The sequence below is a fragment of the Penaeus japonicus genome, unplaced genomic scaffold (genome assembly GCF_977035675.1).
Source record: "Penaeus japonicus unplaced genomic scaffold, GWHDUDI00000001_assembly GWHDUDI00000024, whole genome shotgun sequence".
NCBI lineage: Eukaryota > Metazoa > Arthropoda > Malacostraca > Decapoda > Penaeidae > Penaeus > Penaeus japonicus.
The window spans coordinates 28,465,965-28,475,964 of record NW_028234426.1 but is presented as its reverse complement, the minus strand read 5'-3'; the positions used below and the strand labels follow the sequence as shown (position 1 = coordinate 28,475,964).

General features: G+C 48.5%; 1 protein-coding gene across 14 annotated transcripts in view; it reads left to right on the top strand.

Annotated features, from left to right (window-relative positions):
• The window catches only part of LOC122248901 (uncharacterized), a 448,403-nt gene that overhangs the window by 306,455 nt on the left and 131,948 nt on the right, over positions 1–10,000 (top strand). The gene's annotated exons all lie outside the window — the stretch shown is intronic.

Sequence of the window (10,000 nt, the reverse complement as noted above, 5' to 3'; positions counted from 1 at the left end):
CCCCTGGTATCAGAGTCTCCCCCCCCATCCCCTGTGGTAGTAGGTCTTCTGTCGACGAGTAATAAAGGTGAAAGGTCAATCGGAAAGAGTTTTGGGGGCCGCGCTGGCGTACTTGGATGAGGTCAGTTCGCCCGTGATGGGAGGAACTTTGGGAGAGGCGGGTGGGGTAGGGGCAAGGGTGAAGGGTTGGAGTAGAGTAGGATAGGAGGAGGGGGTGGAGTAGGGATAGGGGGAGGGAGTGGAGTAGGGATAGGGGGTGGAGTAGGAGAAGGGGGTAGGGATAGGGGGTGGAGTAGGAGAAGGGGGTAGGGATAGGGGGTGGGGGTGGAGTAGGGATAGGGGGAGGGAGTTGAGTAGGGATAGGGGGTGGAGTAGGAGAAGGGGGTAGGGATAGGGGGTGGAGTAGGGATAGGGGGTGGGGGTGGAGTAGGGATAGGGGGTGGGGGTGGAGTAGGGATAGGGGGTGGGGGTGGAGTAGGGATAGGGGGTGGGAGTGGAGTAGGAGGGGTGGAGTAGAGAGAGGGTAGGAGAAGGGGGGTAGGGATTGGTAGGGTTTAGTTGATTAGGGGATAGGGGGTGTGGGGGTGGTAGTAGGAGAACACTCTGATAGCGGGGTAGGGATAGGGGGTGGAGTAGGGATAGGAGGAGGGGGTGGAGTAGGGATAGGGGGTGGGGGTGGGGGTGGAGTAGGGATAGGGGATGGAAAAGGGTTACGGAGAAGAGGAACGAGACGCGGGTGGCGTTGAAGGCGTGGAGGGTGATGGACAGGGGCTCAGGGTGGGCGTGCGGGCGGGATAGACGAGGCGAGGCGAGGCGAATTGAGGCGAGCCAGCGTTGAACTTGAAATTTAATCATTATTGTTGACTTTTCTTCTCTATTATTTTTTGTATTTCATTCTCTTTCTTCTCAAATTGGTGTTTCTCTTTTTCTTTTTCTTATTTCGTTATTGCAATATCTCTTGCAATATTATTATCACTATCATCAAAAACCATCAAGCGCACAATAGACGCGATCGAAATGCTTTCTCCCTCCCTTCTCTCTCTCTCTCTTTCTCTCTCTCTCTCTCTCTCTCTCTCTCTCTCTCTCTCTCTCTCTCTCTCTCTCTCTCTCTCTCTCTCTCTCTCTCTTTCTATCTCTCTACCTTTCTATACCTCTCTCTCTATATACCTCCCTCTTCCCTCCCTCCCTCCCTCACTCTTCCTTCCACCCTTCTTTATTTTTCCCTCTTTCTCTCACCCTTCCTCCCTCTCCCTCCCTCTCTCCCCCCTTCCCTCCCTTCCCCCCCTTTCCCACCCGCTCTCGCCTCACCCTCCCTTCCCTCCCAAATATTTTGCATAATCATCTTACCTCTTGAAAGACGTAGAGAAGGGGAAAAGAAGTTAGTTTCCAGACTAAAAGACCTCCAGGAATTTAAATGCAGATCCATATCTCTTTACAGCCGCACGAGCCAAGTTTTATCATCGTTTTCAACTGGAAGCCAAACTTACCCCCAGCCTTTTTAGTGCACTGAGTAACGCTGGGGAGGGGGGATGGGGAGGGGGAGGGGGAGGGGGAGAGGAGGAAGGGGGCGTGACTTGACTGATGGAGGAAGGAGAGGGAGAAGGAGGGTGGGTGGGAGGGAGGGAGGGAGGGTGGGTGGGTGGGTGGGATAGAGAGAGAGAGAGAGAGAGAGAGAGAGAGAGAGAGAGAGAGAGAGAGAGAGAGAGAGAGAGAGAGAGAGAGAGAGAGAGAGAAGAGAGAGGGGAGAGAGAGGGAGAGGGAGAGAGAGAGAGAGAGAGAGAGAGAGAGGAGGGAGGGAGGTGGGGAGGGGGGAGAGAGAGGAGGAGAGAGAGAGAAAAAGGAAGAGAGAGAGAGAGAGAGAGAGAGAGAGAGAGAGAGAGAGAGAGAGAGAGAGAGGGAAGCGAGAAATGACAATATAAAAACAAAAGGGATAAGAAGGAAAAAAATGAAAAATGTCAAGAAAAGAGCGAGGGAAAAGGAGAAAAAAAAATCTTCTTTGAAAGAAAAATGAAGAAAAGTAAATTGACGACGGAATCAGGGAAAATAAGGGAGTGGAAAGATAAGAGAGGTAAAGATAATAGAAAGAGCAAATAGGGACAAAGAATACAAAAAGAACGTAAATAGAGAACGAAGAAAAAAAAATAGACAGACAAAAAGCATTCAAGGCTCACGTGGGAAAGAAAAGGAAGTAATAATCAAGAAGAAGAAGAAGAAGAATAGGGGTAAGAAGAAATAATTAGAAGAATAAAAGGAAAAAAGAAAGAACAAATAAAAGGATAAGAAGGAGAATGAAAGACGAAAGAGGGAAGAAGAACAGGGATAGGAAGAAAAAGAAAAGAAGAATGAAGGACAAGGACAGGAAGAAAATGGAAAGAAGAGTAAAGAAAACAAAGAGAAGAACACGGAGAAAAAGAAGTAAAAGAAAAAGGATAAGAACATTTTTTTAAGAGAGAGAGAGAGCGAGAGAGAGAGAGAGCGAGAGAGCGAGAGCGAGAGCGAGAGCAAGAGTGAGAGCAAGAGCGAGAGAGAGAGAGAGAGAGAGAGAGAGAGAGAGAGAGAGAGAGAGAGAGAGAGAGAGAGAGAGAGAGAGAGAGAGAGAATGAGAATGAGAATGAGAATGAGAATGAGAATGAGAAAGAGAGAAAGAGAGAGAATGAGCGAGAGAGTAGAACAAAGAGCAGAGAGTTGCGAGTAAAGGGAAGGCAAACTCTCGAGGGAAACGCGGCCGGGAGGAGACCGAGCAGCGCTAGAAGTGGCGTAGTGAGAAACGAAGTGGTGGGGATGTGGTATTGTGGCGGGTGGGGGAGGGGGGAAGGAAAGGAGGGAGGAGGAAGGGAGGAAGGAAGGGAGGAAGGGAAGGAGGAGGGAGGTGGGAGAGAGGAATGAGCAAAGGAGGAGGAGGAGGAGGAGGAGGAGGAGGAGGAGGAGGAGGAGGAGGAGGAAGGAGGAGGAGGAGGAGGAGGAGGAGGAGGAGGAGGAGGAGGAGGAGGGGAGGAAGGAGGAAGGAGGAAGGAAGAAGGATGGAGAACCAGGAGGGGGACGACGATGACGAAGAAGACGACAAAGAAAAAAGAATAATGATTAAAAAAAAGAATTCCGGCGAGGGAGAGAGAGGTCAATGATGGAGATATAGTGTGTGTGTGTGTGTGTGTGTGTGTGTGTGTGTGTGTGTGTGTGTGTGTGTGTGTGTGTGTGTCTATGTTGGTGTTGTGAAAGAAAGGATGTTAATGATGATGAGTTGCTGATGGAACTCATAAATAGGAGAATAGTGATGTGGCACATGAGTAAAGCGGTGCAAATGATAGTGATGGTGGAAACAGTCTGATGGAAAGGTGCGCTTCAGATATGTTTTTTGTAGCAAGTATTATTATCGTTCTACTATTTTTTTTTTTTTCAACCGTATCGTAAAATAGGGCCATGGGAAAACCTTATAACATCACATATTATAACAGGATCTTACGACTTTCTAAGATTTTACTAAGTGATATCAAAATGACACCAAGACCTTGCCTGTGTTTGAGATGTTTCTAAGCGATGTCAAAGTAATACCATTGCCTTACCACTGCTTAAGACATTTCTAAGTTATGTCAAAATGATACCAAGACCTTCCCACTGCCCCCAAGATATCACCAAGTGATGTCAAAATAATACCCCAAAAATACATACCAATACCCCAAGACATATCCAAGTGATGTCCAAATAATACCACCCCAAAAAAGAAACATACCAATACCCCAAGACATATCCAAGTGAAGTCAAAATAATACCACCCCAAAAAAGAAACATACCAACACCCAAGACATATCCAAGTGATGTCAAACTAATACCCCCAAAAAATCACAGCATAGAATTCAAATAACGCCGAGTAAACCCCCCCAGAGAACTTATTACGCGCAGGAGACGAAGCCCCGACAGTTCGAACTCGTGTGTGCTGCTGGATCGATAACACATGTTTCAGGGAAGCGGGATGCTATAAGTCTATTTTTCGGGAAATTCTGGAACAGTGCCGACATTGTGCGTTCCTCGGCGCCCTTTGAAGAACACCGCCCACCGGAGCTCGTGGGATGAACGAACGCACTAAGAGAGAGAGAGAGAGAGAGAGGGAGGAAGGAGAGAGAGAGAGAGAGAGAGAGAGAGAGAGAGAGAGAGAGAGAGAGAGAGAGAGAGAGAGAGAGAGAGAGAGAGAGAGAAGGAGAGAGAGAGAGAGAGAGAGAGAGAGAGAGAGAGAGAGAGAGAGAGAGAGAGAGAGAGAGAGAGAGAGAGGGAGAGAGAGAGAGAGAGAGGGAGGGAGGGGGAGAGAGAGAGAGAGACAGAGACAGAGACAGAGACAGAGAACACAAGTCCCCAAAGAAATCCCCCCCCAAAAAAAAAAAACAAAAAAAAAACGGCGGAACGAGTTAGTCTTAGAAAGACGCTTGTCTGAGTCTTTGTAAGTGCTACATCAAGTTAGAGTGAGTGAGGCTGGAAACGCTTTGGTAATGTTTATTCCGGAAGGGGGGGGGGGTCGCTACGGGCTCGGGAGTGGGGGGGGGGGGGCATCCTTCCTTCCGAGTTCCAGCAAGGCTTAGTGGAGGAGGGGTGGTCAGGACAAGGGGAAGGGAGGGAGGGAGGAAGGAGGGAAAGAGAGGAAGGAAGGAAGAGAGGGAGGGTGTTCAGGACATGGAGAAGGAAGGGAGGGAAAGGGAGAGGGTCATTTAGGACATATGCGGAAGGAAAGGATGAAAGGAGGGAGGGAGGCTCATTCAGGACAGCGGAAAAGGAGGGAGGGATGAAGGGGCATACGGGAAGGTAGGAAAATATAACAGGACATAGGGAAAGGAGGAGAGGGTGTGTAAATGGAGTAAAGAAGGAAGAGAAGAAGAAAAACAAGTGGGTGATTTAGGGTGAATGTTGTGTTTAGAGTCTCTGGTCTGTCAAGGGTGAAAGATACCTTCACTACATCATACTAGGAATCATCTATATGACTCTCTCTCTCTCTCTCTCTCTCTCTCTCTCTCTCTCTCTCTCTCTCTCTCTCTCTCTCTCTCTCTCTCTCTCTCTCTCTCTCTCTCTCCCTCTCTCTCTCCCTCTCTCTCTCTCTCTCTCGCCAAATGCTATGATTTTCTCCTACTCTTTCTCTCTTCTCACCCTCCGCCTGCATTGTGCTTCTAGGGAGGATAATCCCATGTGTTTATCCCTGTCTTTCGCCCTTCAGTACATAGTGTCATATTCTTTGTCTTCTAGCGGGTTAAGTGGTAGGAGGGAAGGGGGGGGTAAAGGGAGATGGGGAAAGGGGTCAGGAGAGGGAGGAAAGGGAGACATGGGAAGAGGGAGGGGGAGGGGTTAAAGAGAGAGGGGGAAACGGATCAGGAGGGGGGTATAAAGAGAGAGAGGGAGAAGGATCGGGAAGGGGATAAAGGGAGATAAGAAAAGAGGACAGATGGAGTAAAAGTTAGATGGACAAAGGAGACACGAGAAGTTGGGAGAGAAAACTAGTTGGGTAAAGGAGGTAGGAGAAGGAGGGAGGGAAAGCTAGATGGGTAAAGAGACAGAAGGAGGGAGGAAAAACTAGATGGGTAAGGGAGACAGGAGAAGGAGGGAGGGAAAGCTAGTTGGGTAAAGAGACAGGAGAAGGAGGGAGGGAAAACTAGATGGGGAAAAGAGACAGGAGAAGGTGGGAGGGATGGGGGAAAGGAAACAGAAGAGGGAGGGAAGAGAGCTCTGCCGTCGACGCGAGATCTCGGGTCTCGTCATATCCCTCAACTGGAAGGCAATTTTCTTATCAGGCCGAGCTTGTCAGCGTAACCTGGCAGAGGAAGGAGTCGGGCCGGAAATAGTCTTTTTTTTTTTCTTTCACGTTTTGCGATTTCCTTTCCGTCTTCACGTCAGCTTCGGGAACGTTCGGGATGTAAGTGAAGGGAGGAAGAAATGCCATTATGTATTCACGTGGACGTCTAGCCGTCTGCCCGTACGTGCGGCGCTGTGTCGGTTTGTGTGTGTGTGTGTGTGTGTGTGTGTGTGTGTGTGTGTGTGTGTGTGGGTGTGTGTGTGTGTGTTGCGTTATGTTGCATTTCATTGTATTGTATGTGTTCTATACCTGCATCTGTCAGCTCTCCTGATAATTTAATGTTATTTTTCCATTCACAAGCTAGCCCGCCCGTGTGTCCATTTGAGTCCATAATTGTTTTCATTTTCCTCCAAAACCCAAAGATTTGGATACAAAATTCGCCGTGCTTCCATTTTGCAATATGCAATAATAACGCCAGATTTGACCGCTGCAAAAGTCCCAATGGCAACTGAGTGTCCGCTCAGTCATCACCTTCAGCCCTGAAAGCCGGTCGCTCTTTCCCCTTCAGTCACCTCCAGCCCTAAAAGCCGGTCGCCCCCTTTCCTTCTTCTGCCTCCAGCCTTGAAAGCCCCTTTTCCTTCAGTCACCTCCAGCTCTGAAAGCCGGTCGCCCCCTTTCCATCTGCCGCCTTCAGCCCTAAAAGCCGGTTTCCCTTCTCCCCTGAAAGCCGATTTCCCTTCTCCCCTGAAAGCCGATTTCCCTTCTCCCCTGAAAGCCGGTTTCCCTCTCCCCTGAAAGCCGATTTCCCTTCTCCCCTGAAAGCCGACTTCTCTCCCCCCTTCAGCCGTGACAGATTCCCCTTTCCTGCCCCGATGACATGTGACCATATTCCGAATGAACTTTTTTTGGCGCGAAAACAACACGAGCGGGGAAACAGCCGGTCTCGCGTGACGGTCGGGAAAACAGCCGGTGAACTGGGGCCTTTCCCGCCGGCTCGAATATCCACGGCGGCGGCAGCGGCGGCGGCGGCGGCGTGCATGATGATCCTTAAGTGCGTGCGACCGCCACCGCTGCTACCACCACCACCACCGCCGACGTTTCCGTTATCGTCACCGCCGCCATCTTTACCATCACCATCACCACCACAATCTTTACGTAACTCCACCACCACAACCACCACCTTCACCTATCACCACCACAACCACTACTACCACCTTCACTACCACTACTACCACCAACCACCACCTTCACCACAACAACTACCACCACAAACACCACCAACCACAACCACTACCACCACAACCACCACCACCTTCAGCTTCTCGATGCGGAGGGCGGCTTGCTGTACCTGTTACTCATAAGCTAATGATAACCAGGAGTGCGGCCAAGTTAAGCGGGAAGCTAACTTGTTCGCTAATTATAAGTTTCATGCGGTGTTGTTGTTTGGCCTTTGTTTAATAAGGATGTAATGCGAAAACGAGAAACTTGAAATTTAAGAAGAAAGACTAGGGGGGGAGAGGGAGGGAGGGAAGGAAGGATGTTGATGGAGTTGGTGGGAGTGAGAGTAAGAGAGAAAGGGAAAGAGAGAAAGAAATACAGAGACAGACAGACAGACAGACAAAGACAAAAACAGACACAGAGAAGCAAAGAAACAGAGAGAAAACGAAAGACAGAGACAGAGAAACAAAGAGACATAGAGAAAGCGACAGACAGAGAAAGACAGAGACACAGAGACAGAGAAACAATGAGACAGAGAAACAAAGAGACAGAGAGAAAGACAAAGACAGAGACAGACATAGAAAGCAAGAGAGACGTAGAGACAGAGAAACAGAGAGAAAATCCAAAAGCAAGACCAGACTGAGAGAGAGAGAGAGCAAGACAAGACACCGGCGACGCGTCCGAAATAACGGCGAGCAAGCGGGATGGGGAGTCTCGACGGGATCGGCCCATCCCAGCTGAGTAATTAAGGCAGTGTGACCCGTTAATTGGGGAATAATTAACAAGGGAGGTTTGGGTTCATGCGAGACTTCCACGTTCACGCACGGAGAGATGGTGGGGGTTGGGGTGGCTAGGTGGGTAGGGGGGTGGGTGGGTTGGTGGGCGGGTGGTGGGATGTGTGGATGGTGGGATGGGTGGATAGGAGGGTTGGGGGGTTGGTGGGATGGGCGGGTGGTGATTGTGTGATGGTGCGGATGGTGTGGGGGTTGATTCTGGTTGTTTGGAGTATCGTTATTATACTTTTTTTTATAACTATGATGATGATGATTGTAGTTATTTTTATGATTGTGACATACTATTATTACTCTTTTGCTACCACGACTACTAGTACTACTACTACCACCACCATAACTACTGCAACAACAACTACTACTATTATGACACCATCATCACCCTCATTTCATTCCCGTAATGATACACCTTCCGCACTATCACAAACCCTCCCCTCCCCCCTCCCCGTTCCCCTCGGACTGTCACCCCCCTTCTCCCCCTTTCCCCCTCCCCACCTTCCCCTTCCCCTCACACTGTCACCCCCCACCCTTTTTCCCCTCCTCCCCTCTCCCCATCAACCATCACACCAAAAACAACGATCAAAGTCTCACATCGCAACCAAAAAGAAAAGCTCTTTTCCCACTTGCAATATGACTCATTCAAGATGCTAATAACGCCCCCCCCCGCCCCCGTAACAGCATCCCTTCAGATGTCCTTAACAGCGCAAGTTCTGAAAGCTGACACGCCGAAGTTAATGCCAATGGGTGTTCGTAATGGTGGTGATGCCTTGTTAATGGTGATGAGGGAATGGCTGGAGTAATGGTAGTCGTCCCCATTTTGCCTCGACTATTGGTGGCATTTTCAGAACTTTGGCGTCGGGGCTAATGTATGTTGGGAGTATTTTCATGGGACTTCTCAATAGACTTTTAAGTATTCCGCCGCCTAAGTTTTCTTCTTTCGTTTTTTTTTCTCTCTCCTTCGTATTCTTCTGGTTATTATTTTTCTTTTTCTTTATTTTTTTTTAATTCTGATAATGATGAATATTTTGTTGTTGTTGTTGTTGTTATTTCTTTTCTTCTTGTTCGTTTGTTTGTTCTTCGGCGTCTTTTTCTTCGTCGTCTTTTTTCGTATTTTTATTCTCTTTCTTGAACCTCATTATCTATTATCTTCATTTTACTCGTTCCATTTTTGTTCTGTTTTTTTTTTCTTTTTTTTTCACACCGTCAGTTATTTCATCTTCTCTCGTTTAATTTTATTCTCCCCTTTTTATCTCACTTCTTTTTTTATCGTCTTTGTACTTTCTTCGTCCTCTTCTTTCTTTCATTCATTTTTCCTCTCGATTTTTTTCTATTTTTTTTTTCTTCCTTGTTTTCTTTTCTATGGAGAGAAGAGGAGAGAGAGAAAGAGAAAGAGAAAGAGAAAGAGAAAGAGAAAGAGAAAGAGAAGAAGAGACCGAGAGACTTCTCTTGTCTTCAAAGTCAAGCCAATATCCGGAAAATAACCAGAATACGAAGGTCGTTTCATTTTTTTCTTTTTTTTCTAAATCTTTTCTTTTCGTATTTATTCTTTTTCCTTCGGTTTCTTGTCCGATTGGAAATCCCGGGGAGAGAGAGAAGCATTATCTCCGCCCGCCTTGCTGTTAAGAGAAGGTTGAACACTGGAGGTCATTTTCTCGTGTGGGGGGTGGGGGCGGGGGTGGGGAGGGGGGAAGGTGGGTGGTTGGGGTGAGTGAGTGGGGGTTGATGGGTGGGTGGGTGGGGGTTGATGGGGGGTGGGTGGGGCGTGTGGGTGGATGGGTGGGTTGGGTAAGTGGGTGGGTGGGTTTGTGTGCGTGTGTGTGTGTGTGTGTGTGTGTGTGTGTGTGTGTGTGTGTGTGTGTGTGTGTGTGTGTGTGTGTGTTTGTGTGTAGGTGGTTGGGTGTGTAGGGTAGGAAGGGAGGGAGGGAGGGACGGAGGGAGGGAGGGAGGGAGGGAGGGAGGGAGGGAGGGAGGAAGGGTGACTTGGGGGAAAAGAAAAGGCGGAAGATTTCTTACTTGATAGATTGATTGGTTGATTCGGGAAGCAGGGTCGGGATTGGAGTGGGGGGGGGTAGTACTCCTTTTTAGGGGAGACCATTTGGTTTATAAGGGTGAGGATAGAGTGATGTGTGTGTGTGTATGTATTATGTATTTAGGATGGGGGAGGGGGTATACTGTATATAAATAAGATTTGGGTGTGTGCGTACGTATGTGTGAGTGCGTCCAT